Source organism: Macaca fascicularis, chromosome 13 (assembly GCF_037993035.2).
Source record: "Macaca fascicularis isolate 582-1 chromosome 13, T2T-MFA8v1.1".
Classification (NCBI taxonomy): domain Eukaryota; kingdom Metazoa; phylum Chordata; class Mammalia; order Primates; family Cercopithecidae; genus Macaca; species Macaca fascicularis.
Genome location: NC_088387.1, coordinates 62298747 through 62316678, shown reverse-complemented (window position 1 = coordinate 62316678; position 17932 = coordinate 62298747). Strand labels below are relative to the sequence as shown.

The following is a 17932-nucleotide window of genomic DNA, read 5'->3' as shown; positions in this document are numbered from 1 at the left end:
AAAAGCACTGTGGTAAGATTGTGGTAATAACAGGACACTGTGGCATTTTAACTGACCATTTTTCTATTGTTCTCTCTCTCTAGATCTACAGAACGTTTGAAAATAAAAGTCCTCACAATCAATGTAGGCATTGAAACCAGAAACTTCATAGCCATTGGTAGGGGCAGACAGGTTTTGGGTTTGAACTTCCTCAAAAGTCCTATAGCCACAGAATTGTCATTATCTGACTTATCTGGAAGTTCCCTGGAAACCCCAATTTGCATGGCGTTTCCTTATTATTATTTTTTATACTCAGAGTTCACACTCTAAAAACAGCTTTTTCTCTATGGTATTTGTTGGAAATAATTAGTGGTAATTGTTTAATATTGCAGCTGCTTGAGGTGAGATAACAGCTGGGATAAACAAGAAGCTGACCAGAAAAATAACTACAAGGGGAAAAAAATAGGAAAAGAGTTGTTCATAGGAGACTTTTAAAGTACTAAACTATTCCTGGGAATCTAGAACACCATATACATGTGGTTAGGAAATGCCCAGGAAATACTTGAGAAGGCTCTACTCTTTCAACTTTAGCCAACTTTGAGGATCTCCCCAAGCAGGAATAAAAAGGAAGGCAGAGTTGCAAACTCCTTGCAAAGCATTGAAGGCATACCCCAACACACACAAAACCACCTTTGAGAAGGCAGGGAAAATTATTAGTTCAGTGCATTTAAGAGAATCGTAGTTTAATAATCAGCTGGCCAATAAGCTTAACTGTCCACACAGGACAAATAAAAGAGATACCACAGAATTACTCATGGAAAGTAATTAAACAAATAGCCACAAAAATAACAAACAGCAACAGCAACAACCCAAAAGTGTAAGGAAATCTGATTTTCAAAGTTGCCACATTGTTTAACTACAATATTTAGTGCTTGTTTTGGCAGCACATATACTAAAATCAGAATGATACAGAGAAGATTAGCATGGCCCCCACACAAGGATGACATATAAATTTGATTTTATAATTTTATGTGTTAATTTGATTGTGATAATCATTACACAATGTATGCATATATGAAATCATCACATTGTGCACACTGAATATGTGCAATCTTTATTTTTAAATTAAATATTTAAAAATAAATACATATATATTATTGAAAATTGTAAGAGATGCAAAATTATGAGAAAGTATGACCCACACACAGTAAAAATACCAGTCAATAGAAACTGGCCTGTGAAACTCAGAAGTTGTCCTTACTAGAAAGACTTTAAACAGAGTTTAAATCATCTATTTAAAATATATTCAAAGAGTTGAAGAAAACTATGTCTAAATAACTAAAGGAAAATACAAGAATGAAGTATCATGAAATAGAGAATATAAATCAAAAACTAAAAATTATAAAATAGAACCAAAATAAATTATGGTTTAATTATCAATAGATTAATATTTATAGTAAATAAATAAAAGCTAGTTTGGGAGAATGTGACCATAGATAAATATTAATAATTTATCAATAGATAAATTATTGAGCTGAAAGCTATGATAACTCTCCTGTTTATATTAAAAATGAAACGCTCAGAGCTAGGCAATCCAGGACTGGTTTATTCCTGCATGATTTTAATCTGTCATCACTTGGGACCCCTGGAAAGAGAAGTCTGAAACAAAGGCTAATATGTAGGACGTTTATTTGTGAGCAGGAATGGCAGATGGAGGGAGTGTATGTGCAGAGAAGGGAATGACAACACTGGACAACATTGCTTTATTTATATAAAATCACTATGGATCACCTGTTGGAATGTTCCTTGGGAGGCCAGATAAGCCTTTTGCAAAATATATCGGGGCTCTTTGACAGAAAGAAAGAAAAAGGAAAGCATGGATATCTTGGCTACATTTCCAATACCCATTGGAAAGGGTATTTTTTATTCCCAACATGTGTTAACTCTTTTCATACACTACTACTAACACTTATGGGTTGCACTTCCTTGGGTGCTGAAGAAGTTCCTATTAGTTTCCCATATGAAGGTAAAATGATTAGAGATTCTGTAGATCAGGAAGGGAGAGGTGCATGGCAGGCTTCACCAAGTTGTTTTGTTGTACCTGAGCAAAATTAGTCATCTAGCAATGACTGGAATAATAGAAGAATGCATGGAGGTGTTTAACAGAACACTGATGTCATAGATTCCTTCCATATTTTTCTGCTCCATCTTTACTGTGTAGCTTCCATTATCTAGATCTCCTTGGAGTCAGAAGGTCCAGCATGTTACAAAAACCATAGGCTAATAAAAGCAAGAAGGGGAAAGGGAGGCTGGGTGATGCAGTTTTCCAGCTTGGCACATCCAGTAATGCAGAGCCTGTGTTTGTAAGAGGAGGAAAAGGAGGAGAATGGAAATTGGCAATCTCTATCACAACTCCTAGTGAAATTTTGAAATAGGAACAGGACATCTGTGTGCCTTTAGCCTTCATTTTTAAACTTATTTTATCTATGGTCATATTCTCCCAAAGTATCTTTATTTCTTACCCTCAGCTCTTACAAATCCAAAATGGTCAGAACTTACCTCAAGATTGTTGACCTGCCTGGTTTCCCCTTCAATCTTATCCAAGTGGCATTCATTTTAATAACAAGTTAAACTCATTATGCGAATTGCACAATTCTATTAGAATATTGTGATCCCACATAAATGCTATTAGTTCCACAAATGAGCTACTCTATGTGAAACTGCTTAGAAAACTATAAAGCGCTTTACAAATGGAAGAAAAATTATAACGTCCAAGAGAGAAAAACATTATACTAAACTGGAATCATAAAATGCTAAAGTACCCACTGATGCAGTTCCAATTCGCAACTTCACCCCTTTTTGTGTGAAAAGGTAAAGGAAAGCAAAGTGTGTTCTTTGTAAATCCCATTTCTATGACTAATGTTCTTCTACAGCTAACATGTAATTTTCTTTCTCTGATTTGTTTTCTCATCTTACCCGACATATTTTCTATCCCTTCTGTCTTCTTAGAAGTGCCACTTTGTTGAGGGGGGAGGTTGGGTTTTGCAAGAAGTTTTAAAATATGCTGTTAATGAATGAATGGACAACTAATTACTTGCTAAATGCATTAACACAAATCTGGGTCTGAAATTGCTTTGGAATTAATTTGGGACATATGTGCACATCCTTGCTTATATTTGCGGGGGCATGGTACATAGATTTGCATTTGTATATGAGAAAGTCTTTTCCTTTTATACACAAACCTGGCTACAAGGAAGAAAACTCATTATCAGGTTTATCTTACTTTTCAAACTCTATTACTAAAAAAAGATAAATTCCTAAATTATGTTCCTCATACATTGATTTCATTCTCTTTCAACTTGTTCTCTCCCTGTTGCCCACACATGTACATACACACCCCAAATGCAGTCTGTGTTCATAGGTAGGAGGATTATAAATAAACTACACACCAAGTGAATAAATGCTGCTTCTATTCAATGGATCACAATAGTAATTATTCCCTAGATCTAGTTGATTTCTTAAAAAAAAAAAAAAAAAAAAGCTTTTATTTCTGTTTTCTCAAATTTCATTCCTTCCTATTAAATACTGAGACTACCAGTTATTATATTCTTATTAGACAGAATTTTCACTTTAGTTCAAACATGAACTCTGGTATAAACTGCTTTTTAATAGCAATGATGATTTTCAGTGTCCACCTATAGATATTTTGAATATGCAGCAATTTCCTCTGATGGAAATTAGCCAGCAACAGGGTTTCATTAGCATTCACATTTGCAGATAAGTATTGTATTTTCCTAGACATTTTTTAAAACTTAGCTCTTGGATGATGGCACTGCCAAAAATATACGGCCAATTTATACATCAGACAGGATCAGAGACAGATTATTCCTTAACTTGGCACAGAAGCACTTGCTTCTCTGAAAACTAGGGCTTCCCTCTTTGGGGAGACACTTCCTAGAATATAAAATCAGTCTTACTGTTAGGCAAAACTTCCAACTCATTCTAGGAAAATGTCTTGCCTGTTTGCTACATCTGGTCTTCAGTAGCCTTATCAGTCATAATCACATGATCTTAAGCCCCTCAACCCTTGCATTGCAAATATATGTGTTTCAGGTGGGTTTGTCTTCCCTGGTTCATACTTATCTTCTATAATTTAGGGGAAAAAACTCAAACACCATTCCACAGCTTGTCCATTTCCTTACTGAAACCTAGACTAGTCCATGTTATGGACTGAATTGTGTCCCTTGGAAGATTGATATCTGGAAGCCCTAAGCCTCAATGTGACTATATTTGGAGATAGGACATTTAAAGAGGTAAGTAAGGCTAATTGATGTCTTGAGGGTGAGCCCCACATCCAGCATGACTGGTGTTTTTATAAGAAGAGGGGGAAACACCAAGGATGAACGTGCACAGAGAATCAGCCATATGCAAGCCAAGGAGAGAGACCTCAGGAGAGCCCTGCCAGCTCCTTGATCTTGGACTTGCAGCCTCTTGAAGTATGAGAGGGTACATTTCTGTTGTTTAAGCTACCTGTTTTGTTGTGTTTTGTTACCACAGAAGCCCTAGCTGACTAATAAGGTCCATTTTACAATTTTGTAATTAGATTAGAGGGTGTAAAAACCCCACCAAGATCTCGGCTTCCATTAGGATTGTAGGTACACTGCTATTAAATGACTCCCTCAATCTTCCTTTGTGTTATAATTCTTCGTGTGTGTGTCCAACATCACTTCTCCCCTTCCCTGAGAGCAGCTATCGGCTATCTGGCCTTGGGGGTTACACTGAATCCAGAATAAGCTAATTGCCTCACACTTTACTGGAGCTGGTGATCATTCTGGGAATAAGCCTAGGACCCAATGGAACCATTCACAGCTCTTTCATATTTTTCCTAAACTGAACTAAGAGCAACAACAACAACAAAAGGAACTATTTTAGATGTGGTCATGAGGTTGAGAAGATGTGAGCCTGCAACTGGAGAAACCCTCTTTGTGGGAGGAAGGAATGAACCTAACACCTGAAAGAGGCACACATGAAAAACAGGAGAAAAGGAGGCGAAAGAGAGATAGAGAGAGAAAGAGAGGTGTCAACATAAAGGTCTCAGCATCCAGGCATCCTGACTGTATCCTCTCCTTCTACTCTTTATTATTTACTTATGTATTTATTATTCATCCACTCTCCTTTTCTGCCTAAGTCACATTAAGTTGTTTCTCTTACATTGGAATTCAGAGAGTCTTTCTAGTTCATGATTATAAAGAATATGAAAATTATTCTTCCTCAGCTTTTTTTCATTGATGATCTGTCTGCTGACCTCCAACTCCCCTCCCCTTCCTAATTCATCACCCTTTTGGGGTCTCTCCAGGAATAAAATGGAGAAAATCAGAAAGAATAAAGTCAGCAATAAAGCAGGGAATCAAATGAATTTCTCCTTACAGTTTACAGCTCTGAAGTAATTTAAGTCCATTCAGAAGTGAGAAATTAAAATTAAAAATCAAAAAACTAGGGCATTTTGCCCACCCAGCCAATTCATAGTTCCTGGGCCCAAGCTCGATAGAGAATGCCTCAGGGCATCCCTCCACAGCACTTCAACCTAAGAGATTTATTCATATTCTTTTTTAGCTGCTTTTTAGCATCCTCACTTTATTCATCTAGTTCCCAGTATCCACACTGCTGCTGAGGGCTGCACAGGCCTCCACAGAGGCACCCTGCTTGTCTCAGGCAACTCACTTTCCACCAAATAAATCCTTATCTCTATCCTTCCTCTTCACCTCCTTGCACCACAAAGTCTTGAAATTTTATCTTTCTATATTGTTCCTTCAATTAAAACATATCGGTTTTGTAGCCTATTCCTCTAGGAGTCTGCTCAGTGACCAGCTAGTTCTAATTTGGTCAAGTGTAGCTGAGATGTCACTAGTTGATAATGGATTAATATTTTACTCTCCCAGAGAACATTTACATTTTTACAGTGGCCTTAAGCTAAAGGAGTTAGTTACATGGGGATTTCCGGCAGTAGGAGGAGTATAACAGATATTTGGGGACTAGGAATGTTTTAGCACACCTCAAGTCACATATGCACGCTGGTAGGTCTGCCCATCTGGTTGGGCCTGCCCTCTGGGATAACTCCATGCCCACCACCAAAGAGCGTTCCTGTCTGCAGAAACTATTTGCCGCCTTCTACTCTGAGTGACCTTCCCTTTTCTCCCTCTGGCTGAAACCATTGTTCACTTCTTCTTGCTCTATTATTGCCTTTATCAGTGTCTATAATTTTATTAACTCAGTAAATTTAGGTGCCCTTAAAGAGCACATCAAAAGTTCAAGCCCTGCCACACAGCCCTAGAAACAGTCCTGAAACAGAAATGATAAATCCAAAGTTATTTCAGGGAAGGACTAGCAAATGTCATCAGCGTGGTCCTGGTCATATTATTGGCTTTAATTGAATAGGTCCCTCAGAATCCATGGTTTTATTGGGACCAAAGATAATATGGGGATGTAAATGGCAGGAATGCGGTTCACAAGGAAGGCACCATGGGCAATGATGTTAAAAATGCTGGTGCTGCAATTTAAGAAGGGCCTTGAGAAAAAAACAGTGTTTTTAAGAGGGACTGGAAAAAGATAAGAAAACTCTGCCCCACAAACATGAGAAGAAGAACTGCAGTGAAGGATGGGATATTAAAGATGTTCTCAAGTTTTGGAGGCACACTATCTAGGAGCAAGAGTGGAGTGATTCTGGATTGCTTCGCAAGACAGATGCAATCAGTGGGCATATATTAGAAGGTTGTATCTCATTTTAAGGGAAACTTTCTAACAAACAGTTGTCCTGTAGTGGAATGAGCTGCCTTCCAAAGTCATTACTGATAATATTTTCAAAGGATCTAACGGGTCATTCACCAGGGCCTTGTAGAACAGCTTCCTGCACTTATAGACTAGACAATCTCTGAGACTCTTTAAACACTATGATGCTACCTTTCTGTAAAACCCTCAACACGATTAGCTGGCTGACCCACCCAAGTGACATCGGGATTTTGTGTGAGCTTTGGGAACAAGGACAGGAGGGAAATAACAGTAAAAAAGAGTCAGAGGAAGGAGCACTTCCAACCTGTCACCTGTTGGCAGTTGTAGTCTTTTGATTATCTTCAGCCTGTTGGCTACTCACCTCCCCATCTATTCTCTAAATGAAGTACTCCAGCAATTGAGCTCTATTCAACAAGCATGGACGCTGTGCTGCTATAAATCATCTGTCCCTTCCTCCCTGAGCCCTTCAGTGGTAGGAGTAATTGATTAATTGCCAGAGTTGTTAACAAGAATTAAGAATTCAGGGGAATTGGCTAAGAATGCAGATCTGTTGCAATATGGTTAGAACAAATGTGTTTGTAAAGAGGCAGAAGTTTAGAAATATGCACACCTAAGTCAAAACGAATGGGTCTTGAGTCCTTTTTAACAATGTCTGAGACTGGCTAGGTTGGTGTTCCCTTTTTTTAATGGACTGCCATTTTTTTGTTTGTTTGTTTGTTTAAAAAAAGGAACGTAGTTTCTTTCATCGAATCTTCCAGTTGCCAAGTCCTAAGAAACTTCATATTATCTCCCGCTGCACTCAATATTCACAGAGGCATCTCTCCATGCGTAACCCTCTCTACACATCCCACTTTTCTTTTGAAACAATCATCCCTTCTCACATGTTTTGATTTGTTCTGTCAAGTGAATGGGTGAAGAATTTTCATAAAGGATGAGACAAATTCTAACACACAGCTGTCCATAACAGCACAAACCCACAGATTTGTGCCCATAGGGATACTAGTTTGCAGATATTATAGCAGTCCCACTCTGGGTGGGACTCCTGGGCATTGCAGAATTTCCTGCAGGTAATCAGATGTTTTCAGCAACAGTAAATCAGACGCTGGCCATCCTTATGTTTTTTCAAAATATTTCCTTCATTTTATTTACCTTGATAACATTATAAAACACAGTGAACAGCTACTATAATGACTTCTATTTCCAAGATAAGTCAGTTGAGACAGAGCAGTTGTTATAAAGCCATCACTTAATCCTTAGATTAGAAAATCCTTAGATTTTCTATTTCCCGTATCCTATCTTTAGTCTTTCAATATCTTACTTTCACCAATAGTTTAACATCTCTGCTTCCAAAGTCTGAAGTACCTATTATTATGTAATCTTGAAGTTTCTTCAGAATTGTGGATAGGATAGAGCCTAGAAATGAGTAATTAGATTCAATTGCATATACTTGAAGGTGTGTATGTGTGTGTGTGTTTCTTGGAAGAACTGTGGAACATGGGGTGTGGCACAATGTGGAGCCAGTCCAGTATATATTTGTAGAGTAGAAATAAAAACCAAGTCCATGAGAAGCAACAAACACGCATTAATGGATTTACAAGGATTGATAGTTTTCACTCTTCCAAATGGTCAAAGGTAGGGGGCATATATTTGAGTCATCATAAAACCAGGGCCTGATATGTCCATAAAAGATCTTTGAAGAGAATTTGATGAAAGTAAATAATGTACCCTAAAAGCTGTTGAAATGCCAATGAGTGGAAACATATACAGAGGTCCTACCCATGAAAACTGAGGTGTCATGGCCTACTCACGTAGCAGACCAGGAACAGAAAATACAGTCAAGAGACCGACAATCATTACATAGCATAATTAACTTGCAGTGTTCTCATAAGTTGCCATATACATCCCCTGTATTGTAGAACATGAAGGAGCTAAAATCCTAGGAGAATAAACTGATTAATAAGAGAATTTCAAGTAAAGATGACTTAGTGTTTTCTCACCTGCTGAAGATCATTACTACTTCACACACTAAAGTTGAGGCAATCCTATGTCCAGAATTCCAAGGTTGTCTAGGTTTCATGAGATTTTTTAACGGTGTCTGTTAAATATCAAGCCAATTATGAAACATTTTGTAACCATGTGTCTAGACTCCTCAGGCTGCTGTGACAAAATACCATAGATTAGGTGCCTTAAACAACAGAAATGTATGTCTCACAATTCTGAAGGCTGGGAAGATGGAGCTCAGGGTGCCAACATAGTTGGGTTCCCATGAGGGCCTCTTGCCAGTTTGGAGATGGCCAGCTTCTTGCTGTGTCTTCACTTAGTGGAAAAAGAGAGATAGGCAAGCTTGTGTCTCTTCTTAATAAGGTCATGAATCCCATTTACAAGGGCTCCACCCTAAGATCTAATTACCTCCCAAAGGCCCAATCTCCAAATATCATCACATGGAGGATTAGGGTTTCAACATGTGAACTTTGGGAGAACACAAATATTCAATCCATAGTACTGTGCAAATCTCAAAAAATCACTTTTCAAATTATAATGAAAAAAAATCCTTTTTATAAAGGATTTTCTTTTATAATGAAAGAAAAGTCAGACCACATGCTATTTTGGCTCAGCTAATATTTTAATATGAATAAGGAGACTATCAGATCTTTTTTAAAAAGTTTCCAAGATCTGGAGTTAAGAAGATCAGAGAAAAGAAATCAGATTTTCCATGTTCCCAGCAAGACCCACTGGGAGGAAAGAAAAATGGGACACTCAAATAAGATTCCGCTGAGTGCAGTGAATTCTCAGCTCCACATAGTATGACAAGTCATATCGGGAAGGGCTGATTCTGCCACTGGGCATCTCTAAGAGAGGAAACCCCAGCCTAGCACTGGGCTGTGCTTCAGGTATGGTGGCACTGTATCCAGCCAGCCTTCATGATACTTGTGTCCAAGTTTTGTGGAGAGCTTAGAGGATATAAGTTATGATTGGATAAGTGATTTTCCTAAATGCTGTTTAAGTCTTTGGGCACAGCCAACAGTGCTTGAAGCCCCTTCTAATAGAAAATAATACCAACATAAAGGAGGCCTTTTTTGCCACTTTCCCATGGACCAGGTTGGCAACCTGGGCCTCTGTGGGCTCCAGAGTCTCCCATACTGCAGGGAAGTACTGAGTACAGAGTGCCAGGGCATAGAGGGCATAGCAGTGTCCAGTGGAGACCTAGGTCGCACTGAGAGATGCAAGCAGTGGCAGCCTCCACTAGACATGAACTTCTTGATGGAAACTCTCATCAACACTGGCTGCATGAGGAGCTGTGCTTCCTGGGAGGAGACAACCTATGAACCAGAGTCAAGGCAATAGTGATGCATGGCAGAGGCTAGTGAGCAAACGAGAAATGTGAGTGACAACTTTCAGGCTCAATTAAAGCTTGTGATTGAACTGATTCATCGAAAGACCTCTTCACATTATGTCAGTGCTAAATATTTAATAAAATATTAACCTTCCCATAAGAGTGTCTAAAGAGCACTTTGAGGAATAGATCCATGGCTACAGATATACCTCTGGCACTTGATCACGACTGTTAAAAATCAACAAAATCAGCAGGGCATGGTGGCTCCCACCTGTAATCCTAGCACGATGGGGAACCAAGGTAGGAAAATCACTTGAGGCCAAGAGTTTGAGACGAGCCTGGGCAACATAGCAAGACCCTATCTCTACACAATGGCATGGGCCTATAGTCCCAGCTACTTGGGAGGCTAAGGTGGGAGGACTGCTTCCACCCAGGAGGTCAAGGCTGCAATGAGCTATTATTGCACTGCTGTACTCCAGCCTGGACAACAGAGTGAGAACTAGTCTCTGGAAAAAACAACTAAACAAACAAAAAACACAGCAAAATTCTCAACTGTCCATTGGAAAGGAAGCAGAGGTATGAACTATAAAGCATTTAAGTGTGAGAAACATCAGAGAAGAAAATGCTCACTTCAGAACAACCTCTAACTTCACTGCAGTTAGTAGGTCTATTTTGGAGAATCAGAGTTTTCTGTTTACACAGATCCCCAATTGGCTTGTCATTTCTTTGCAGCTTCTTTCTGCTAGAAGGCCATGTTCCCTAAAGGATGCTTAGGGATTGCTAGAAGGCTGGGTGCTGGGCCATCCTATTTAACATATTCACCCTCATAATCATTCTCCTCCATCAAATTCAGAATAAGATCACAGACCCCAATCCCAATAGGTTTTATACCTGCTCTCTGTGTTTTCCTGAGTTTTTAACTTCTTTGATACTTTGGAGTTTTTAAAGAAATAGTCTCTTAATTTCCCATTTCCATTTCCAGGTATAACTAGTTGGATTGTCATCTCTCTGAAGAGGTTGGGAGACTTTCCTAAATTGACTCCATTCCAGGTATTTCATCACGTTCAGTTCAAGAATTTGCTTGGCCAGTGCAGTTAGTGAGTTGCTGTTGCACCAGGAAGAAGTGAAAAAAGTAAGAACCGTGGCTGTGGGAACTGCTATACTAGCAATGCGCAAGTCTCTCTGGGCTAGACATAGGGCCCAGCAGCAATGAGAGAGAATCTTAGGGGGTCGGTTTTAGAGAATTTCGATCACACTTAGTTGAGTTTCAATTCTCACTCGGTAAGTAAAAAACCAAGTTTGCTCCCAGTGCTCAGATTCTTGGCCTCCCACATGGAAACGGAATCACAAAGACATGTGTGTGTGTATGCATATAGACGTATGCTTGTATTCCAAACTCAAGAGAAAGAAAAAACTTCCCCAGATTTTTCAATTCCTATAAGAATTGTAGTTTACTATTTCTGGATTTGGATCATTGAGTTCCCTGGATTATTAAACATAGCAAAAAGCCATCTGCAATGAATCGGGCTTGCTCCTCTAATTGAGTCATGCTGTGAAGCCCTTTACTGTTTCCCTCACTTTATTGCTGAATATTTTTTTCAGGAATGATAGGAAATACATTTTTACTACTAATGCCACCTGCAGGTTAAAGAGAAACTGTTGCAAGATTCCAGAAATCCTGAAATCCTCACAGCACACTGTAATAAGTCCCTCCAAAATATTTCCCAAATCTTGCCAATCATCAGGAACGTAGTCTCATTTCATTGACAATGTTCTTGATCAGAAATATGTTTTCACAACCATCATTGCAGCCAGCCTTTTCTCCTTACTCGACACTCAGGCCGGCCAATACTTACATCTAAGAACAGGTAAGGAGTCATTTTCTAGATATAATTGCTTTGGGCTACTTCATGCCACAGCATCCCTGCACCCTTGTAAAGGGCCTCATGTCACAGGTAAAGGTGGTATAAGAGTTATCCTCAATCAATTAGTTTCCATGTGAATTATTTCCTGGGTCAATCAATCATTCCATGCATGTGCTGTTACCTGGGTTCACTGTGCTAAGTGAATTAGTACATGTTGTGCCACCTACATGTCTTATTTTCTCAGTGAGGTAAGGTTTCTTAAGGAGAGATATTGTTTTCCACTCTAATTAGTTCCTTTTTATTATGACAGACATTACTGTTACTACATTATGATTATTAGTCATAGTAGATAAACTTTGCTATCAGTTCATTATAAATTATGCTTCAGCTTCTAGCCACGGTGATGTTATATTCCCAATTATCTGAAGAGCACAAATCTAAGAGGAAGTGAAGGACATGCTCGTCAATGTTTTTTCAGATATACCAGGTTCGTTGATGTTGTCAAACAGGACTTCAGTTCCCCACGATGCCACCACCAGGTGGAAGCAACTTTCAATGTGTGCACCACTTCTGACATGATGTCACATGGAATATGATGATGTAATGTGGTGACAGGGACAGCAGGAATAATGTGAGGAAATTCTTCTTGATCAAAAGAGGCAGCTCATATCAACTTCATGCCTACTCTTCTTCTTAATAAAATTATTATACCAGAGCCCCAAGATGACTTTAGTGCACCTGACGGGCCGCCTCAAAAAGGCACTCAGTTCTCTAATGCGAGGCCACTTTTATTTCTAGGAATAATAATTAAAGGACAAACAAGAGATGACTGAGAAAATCCTGCCCCTTCTAGAAGGACTTGGATAATATTAATAGAAAACTCTCCCATAGCTGAGAAACAATGTGGGAGAGAAGCATGTTGTTTTCCATTTTCTTTCCCTGTGCCTGACTTTACAGAAGAGCCCTTACTCCTAGTCTCAGAGACTTAAGAAACTAAAAAGGATTTTCCAAAAGTTGGAGCACACCAAAAGCTTTTAAGAGTTGATTCTCAACGTTTAAGCAAAGTGCTATTGAAGCCTCATTCAGTCCCTCGGTGCTATCAGGGGACAACACATCAAAGTGTCCAGACCTCACCGGGAATAGGAACAAGGTACAGAGATATACCAGAGAGTCCAAAGTTTACCAGGAATTTCACCTTACTCCTCCCTGGGAAACAGTCGTCTCTCTAGATCTCAGTGCTGTTGGCATTCCGGACTTCGTTGTCGAGGACTGTCCTGTTTCTTATGGGATGTTTAATAACATCCATGGGCTCCATCCTCTCAATGCTAGTAGCATTTTCCCAGTTGGAACAACCAAAAATAAATGTCTCCAGACATTATCAAATATATCCTAGAGTGGGGGGAGTGTTAACCTTGCCCCCAACTGAGAACCTTTACTCTAAACTATGAGCTCTTTGAGTATAGGGAGCATATCTGATTCTTCTTTATAAACCAGCCTAGCCCCGGGAAAATGCCAGACATAGAGTAAATGTTCAATGAAGTTTGACTGCAATTATGCAAGAGCAAAAAAGTGAACACAGCTGAGGTTGGAAAGGACTTCTTTTGCTCTTCATCTGAAAGGAGCAAATGATGCTATTCAACCCTTCTGGCCACTTTTATAGAAAGACCAGTGTGAAAGATCTCGCCTGTTTAAATTAGAACACCACTGTCTGTCCATGAAAAGTCGGCTCAATAAAGACAGGGTAGGGGGTGCCTGGACAGAAGGAAGGAAAAACTGCACATAGACAATTTAATAGTGGGGAAGTTAAAAAAAAAATCTTTGCTAAGTAATGAAATTATTAATTACAATTCATGTCAGTTTTTGCGACAGCCATGTGAAGAGATGGACAGACTGTTGAGCAGTATTTCTGGAAGGAATTGTACATTTAAAAAATGAGGCATTGCTGGGGAGATACTGTGGGAGAATTTGCAGGAGCATACACCCCTGTAAGTTCATGGGGTGTTAACAGGGAAGCCATGGCACCTTTAGGCCAGATGTAGCTTGCAGATCAAAAGGGCATTGCATTCACCCATGTCATTGTCCTCTGAAAGATCAAACTCTCATTATGCGCCTGATGCGGTATCTTCTATTTGAGGCAGTTTACATATTTCTCTCTTTAAAAATAGAGGCAGCCACTTCCTTCTTTCCACAAATGCTCTTATCAATTTTGAATTACAGAGATCTATTTTGAGATGAACACATTGAACAAAACCTTCACCCGTGTGTGCGTGTGTCTGTGTATGTATGTTTTTATTTCCCAACATGGCGGTAGGAGCTTATGCCCGCTATCTGCATAAGTCTTTTGTGTATTGCTAATGGAGTGCTGGAATTGTAGCAGCCCTGAGCAGGGAATACATGTGAGCAACAATATGCTGAGAGACCCCTCGGTGGAATCTAATCTGTTCCAGCTCATGCACTCCTCAGAAACTATTTAACTTTCATTAAACTGTGTTTGATATCAGCTAAATAGGATGCATACGGCTCCAATATAGCTCATATGGTCGCATTCATTCGATCACAGCAGTGCTTTTTTCTTATATTTCCCCCCACTTGTGTCAGTACCCAGTATAGCTGGGTAAATAGGAGACCTTTGAAGATGTAGTTAGTACTCAGATTTCTTTATTCTTTTGTGCTGGTTTCTTAGTGTTGAAACAGTGATTCATGTATGTCGCAGACAGCCTCCATTAATTTCATGTAATGTAGCTTTTATCTCGTAGCTGGGACAACTATCTTCAGCATTCTGTCGCTCTAGCATCCCCTGCTCTGGCCACAGCCCCCTTTGCATTTCCTAGTTTCCCTCCAGGTCCCCACCACTCTCCATAACTCCTCTTCATGGAAAATATGTTCATTTCCAGCCGCTGTATTTTTCTGGTTGTTGTAGCATAAGAACAAGTAAATAAACAGGTTATGATGAGAAGAAGAAAAAAAATGAGGGGTGAGATTTTCAGTCTGGATAAGCCTTTATATCTGAAAGGGAAAAAAAAGAAAAGCTCCTGGGATGAAAACATCCATCCGGGCAGGAGAACAGTTTTGTGCCCCCACCCTCCTACACACACACACACACACACACACACACACACACACACGCGCGCATACACAAGCACACATTCTATTCACACGATACTAATTTGATTATGAATACAGCACAGTAGGAGCATGCAGTTTCCCAGTTTCTGGGGAGGAAAGGGCTAGTGGATTTATCAACTAGAGCTGTTAAAAAGTTTTAATGATCAAATATCCATAAAACACACACACACAAAGTGGGAGAAAGGGCTGGGCCTATTACCAATATGATATCAGCCAGATAAACGTCATTACTTGCAAAACTTATTTTCTCCTTAATATTGAGAAAGTGTTCGGAATTTCACCTTTAAGCAGATTAAGGGGACATGGATGTGATTTTTCTATGTTATCCTCACTGATTTTTTTTATTATGTTTTATTAAGTCCAAAGGAATAATCACAATTTTTTAGATCACTTAAGAGAAACAACATGGGGTCCTTTGGTACAGGGAACCCAATTATTTCGGATATTATTTTGTGAACCTTTTTCATTTTATTAGTATACCAGAGGGTTTTCACATTCTCAAGGAGAATCCAGCTATTATTGCTTTTTGGGAAGAAATGTCTCACTGGGACAATTAATTTATACATTAACACCAGTCACAGTTGTGTTGTATATTATTAAAATTATAAAGGGAAAAGGGCCACATTTAATCATTCAGTTCAGAAAGGGGTCATTTATACATGCGTGTGTGTTAGAGAACAAGCCACTCCGTGAGTAGCCCTCACAGTGTAAGAAGTCTGCAAAGCCCTGTGCTGGTTATGCTCTCTCCAGAAACAATAATGGTTTACAGAAAAGAAAAATGAAGCTGAGAAAGGTGAATACATAGGCAGTCTCGGAGCTTGCCTGTGTCTGTCTCCACTACACTTGAGGAATGTTATCCGTTTAACATTGTTGATGAGCACATGTAATTAAGACGCTGTGCTTTAATGTCTGATGGTGGGACTTGAAAGGGTGATTTAAAAAAATTATTTAGATAAGCGTATTGACATTTTAGTATATATTATTAATCTTATTAATAGTATTAACAAAGGCTAATTGAAAATGCATCATCTATAATTATATTAGTCTTCATTTTAGTACATTTTTGTCAGTGTAAACTAGAAAGGAGTAATTAATGTGCCACTGTTATTTACCCCTGTTTGTATTAAAGCTGGTGTTACACAATGTTAGAGATGAATATAGCCTGATTTCACTGAATACCAAGGAGCAAGCATTCAGAAGCAGTAAAATAAGCAGCTGTGTTTTCTTGTACCAGAAACCTAAAAATAAAAATTGACTTCAGGATTGCACGATAGGTGTGCAGGAGCTGGAGAGAGAAGGTTTCCAGCCTCTGATAGTCCACGCAGCTACACTTTTGGCTGCCCTGTTTTCTCCCTCAGTGGTGGGCTCAGGGCTCCATGACTGCTCATTATCTGGAGCCCCTGTATCACCTCAGTTTTAGGAGCAAATATAGAAAAGCATGCCCCAAAGCATTAGATCCTTGGGGTCACTGATGCCGGTTTCACTGGGACAGAGCAAGGAAAATGATTTTACGTTTATGGGGGATAAATCCAGGACCAGTGTTGAGCCTTCAAAACATGTTGGCTCTGACTTTCCTGTGATAAGAGAAAACTCTAACAATGATCCAAGCAATATTGCCCTCGAAACCAAATTCCCAAAGTTAGTATTGACACTTCCAAGCCCTGTCCCCTGACCCTGGCTCCCCTACACACACACACACACACACACACACACACACACACACACACAATTACAAGACTACAAAATGAAATAGTAGCTTCTCTAGCTTCCATGTACCAAAGGTGGGGGGAAAAAAAAAAAGAAACCCTAACAGAAAGCAAGCAGGGGAGATTTAAGTTAATGTGGAATTAATCACTTTAAAGTTTTCTCCCACCCTTGCTTTTATGATTCAGTCTTCCCGAGGTCAGCTACCTCCTGAGGCCAGCCCAGCACGGGGTGTGAAGTGGAGGCACACAGGGATGGTGTTGAATGGCACATCTTTTAATCAGGTGGAGCCAAGACAGCGATGGCTGGGATTCCAAAGCTGGGCTCTGGGCTTTCTCCTGAGCTCTGATAAAAAGCATGGCATATTGGTTGCATTGGCTGCCAAGTGCTATGTCCGTGCCCTCTCCACAGTGGCCAACCACAAACATGCTAGCTAGAAGCTCTCAGGGGGCCCCGTGTGTGCTGTTCCTACACGGCTAACATATGTATCGACACCTGAAAGCTACAGCCTGCCGCGTCTCCAGGACCTCACTCGCCTACCTTTGCTCCTTGGTCACCAAGGGTTAATTTTCTAATGGCTGCCTTGCTGCTGAAGCTGGCCAAGTTTTTCATCGCCTGCAGAGCACCACAAGCTGTGATTTGGAGCCAGAAAACACCATTAATTTTCTAAATAGGAAGGATCACATATGTAAACTGTCTGGTTCTGTAACGAGTCAGGCAGGTAGAAGATGAAGGAGGAGGAAGTGAATTTTTCCAGACACATAGGCCAAACAGCCCAGGCCAACGGGCAGCATACTGTATAACACTTTGGGGGGGTGAGTAGCAGGGGTGGGAGGGGGGCCAAGGAATTTCCTTCCCATCTTTAAGCCAGTTTCAATACCAGCCTTCAATATTTCTATGAAAGGTCAGGTTGGTGATTTATTGGGCAATGTTGGGAGTTTGCACATTAGACTTCACAATAAACTTATTTGAATGGAAGGAAGGATTAAGTAAAGTGTAGCCACTCAGAGACTTCATAAAACCTCATGAGTACAAAACAGTTGTGGTTAACACATCCAGGGTTTTTAGGAGACATGGAATCAAAAATTCCCCGATGGAAATTACTTAGGCAGCAACTTAGGCAGAACACCTAGAACCT

General features: G+C 39.7%; 1 non-coding gene across 1 annotated transcript; it reads left to right on the top strand.

Annotated features, from left to right (window-relative positions):
* Nucleotides 1-907: 907 nt before the first annotated feature.
* LOC123568578 (U6 spliceosomal RNA) lies at nt 908-1010 on the top strand. The gene has a single exon (XR_006691941.1). It is a non-coding gene; the product is annotated as a U6 spliceosomal RNA (small nuclear RNA).
* The last annotated feature ends 16922 nt before the right edge of the window (nt 1011-17932 follow it).